Source organism: Oncorhynchus keta, chromosome 8 (genome assembly GCF_023373465.1).
Source record: "Oncorhynchus keta strain PuntledgeMale-10-30-2019 chromosome 8, Oket_V2, whole genome shotgun sequence".
Taxonomy (NCBI): domain Eukaryota; kingdom Metazoa; phylum Chordata; class Actinopteri; order Salmoniformes; family Salmonidae; genus Oncorhynchus; species Oncorhynchus keta.
Window position 1 is genome coordinate 24,925,525 of NC_068428.1, and position 2,781 is coordinate 24,928,305.

Here is a 2,781-nt window from a genome sequence, read left to right on the forward strand (position 1 = left end):
TCCCAACATGTTTTGCATGTCAGCAGTCAAGTTGTTAAGATATTGGACTTCCAAGAAGCAATATTGCACCGGCCACATCATTATGTTGATGCAGAAAGGTCAGATGACATAAAAATGTAGCTCTTTGACCACGCACAACAGTGGAAGTTTGGCAGAGAAAAAAGGATACATTAGCATAACAATATGGTGATGGATCTTTGATATGAACGCTTTGATGTGTTCGCATTCGAGAAGTCAAAGAAATGATCCTGATAGCTGAAAGTGCACTATTTACTTACTGAGTCCCATTCGATTATCAATTAAATACATATAATGCATGGCTGGCTACTGCTGCCTGCATTTGAGCCTATTCCAGACACAGATTTAGGTCATTCACTTGCCCCATATATTTGTAATTCAGTTTTTTACTGATCTGTCGCTTTGTAAAAATGTGCATGGGTTTAGCTCAGGTCATAATGACAAAGACATTGGGGGAAATGAGAGGGAGGGGGAGTGATGCTTGCTCAAATCCAATAATGACAGGAAGCGTAACATGCACCACATACATTTCTTTACAGACAGCCAAACTAGCCAATTTAGTTATTTAGATTGCACAGCGCAGCACAGATTTAGTGACAGAGAGATGCGTCCTGGCAGCTGAAAATGACTTCATCCTGATCAAGTATAATTACAAAAATGTGTCGTACCGTAAACATATTCGAAAAATTGTCAATTTCCGTTACCATGCTCGTTTTGTCTGAGTACTCAGCACACCCCTACTAGAAAGGGGAATTTTGACCATGCACAACCGGGGAAGTTTGGCATAGAAATAAGGATGCATAAGCATAAAAATATTTGATATTTGATATTTGAATGTGTTTGCATTCGAGAAGTCAAAGAAATGATCCCCACAGCTGAAAGTGCACTATTTACTTACTAATTCCTATTCGATTATCAACAAAATAGGCAAACAAATAATGCATGACTGGCTACTGCTAGCCTGAAGAAAAATTGTGTGACTTGCTTCAGCTGGTCAAAAGTATTGTTATAGTAGTCAAAGAAGAAACTCTGAGACTGTCCATCTACACAGTGTGACAGGATTATATCTTTAGCAAATGTTGGTTACAGACATAACAATGTTGAATTAATGTTGTTTTGTCACTTAAGTTGTTAGGGGGCAGTATTTTCATTTTTGGAAAAAAAAGGTTCCCGTTTTAAAACGGGATATTTTGTCAGGACAAGATGCTAGAATATGCATATAATTGACAGCTTTGGATAGAAAAAGCTCTAACATTTCCAAAACTGTAAAGATATTGTCTGTGAGTTTAACAGAACTAATTGCAGGGGAAAGCCTGAGAAAAATCCAATCCGGAAGTGCCCCAGGTTTTGAAAGCGCTGCGTTCCAATGACTCCCTATTCAGCTGTGAATATACCATCAACGAGCTTACGCTTTCTACGTATTCCCCAAGGTGTCTACAGCGTGACATAATTGTGACGTAATGTTACGCATTTCTGTTGAAGAATAGCCGTACGTGACCACATTGCGTAAGTGGTCACATGGTGGCTCCGAGAGAGTTTCTCGAGTAAAATACAGAGGTAGCCATTATTCCAATCGGTCCTAGTGAAAAACTAATTGTCCCGACGGATATATTATCGAATAGATATTAGAAAAACACCTTGAGGATGGATTCTAAACAACGTATTCCATGTTTCTGTCGATATTATGGAGATAATTTGGAATATTTTTCTGCATTGTGGTGACCGCAATTTCTGGGCGATTTCTCAGCCAAACGTGAAGAACAAACGGAGCTATTTCGCCTACAAAAATAATATTTTGGGAAAAAATTAACTTTGGCTGTCTACCTGGGAGTCTCGTGAGTGAAAACATCTGAAGTTCATCAAAGGTAAACGATTTAATTTGATTGCTTTTCTGATTTCAGTGACAAGTTTGCCTGTTGCTAGCAAGGCATAATGCTATGCTAGGCTATGATAAACTTACACAAATGCTTGTCTAGCGTTGGCTGTAAAGCATATTTTGAAAATCTGAGATGACAGGGTGATTAACAAAAGGCTAAGCTGTGTTCCAATATATTTCACTTGTGATTTTCATGAATAGGAATATTTTCTAGGAAGATGTATGTCCGTTGCGTTATGCTAATTAGTGTCAGATGATGACAACGGTCCCGTTCACGGGATGGGGTGTCACTACAGGTTAACATTAAGTTAAGTTTTAATCCAAGATCTAATTGGAGAGGTAAATTTACTGAAGTAAACAGCAACTGACAAGTTAGTTGTTTTCTATTTTGATGTAATTTACAAAATAATAATAATTTAAAAAATAATAATTTCACACTTATATTTCCACTTTAATACAGTAGGTAAAACTAGAAATTGTGAACAGCCTTTGTTCTTCATTACAATAATTTCTTAGGCGAGAAATGAACTAACCCCTAACCTTAGTATAGAGGTCAGTATTGACTTAACCCCTAAGCTCTACACTCAACGTGGTATTAAAAGACTGATGACATGACTGTAACTGTAGTGGCTGGTATGCTGGAATACAGCTTGTGGGGTATCTATGACCTTGCCCTCATACGAAAATAAATGCAAAGTGCCCTCGGATCAAAATGAAACAAACACATGACGCAGCTTGACCTGACAAAAAAATGGGAAGAAGTCAACCTTGTCGATAAACTTGACCCTTTTTCCATGGATTTGTTTGTCTAAAAATAAGAAACAGGCATCCGCAATAAACACCTCCTTCCATTACATTGATTGTAACACAACACAATACCAGACCTC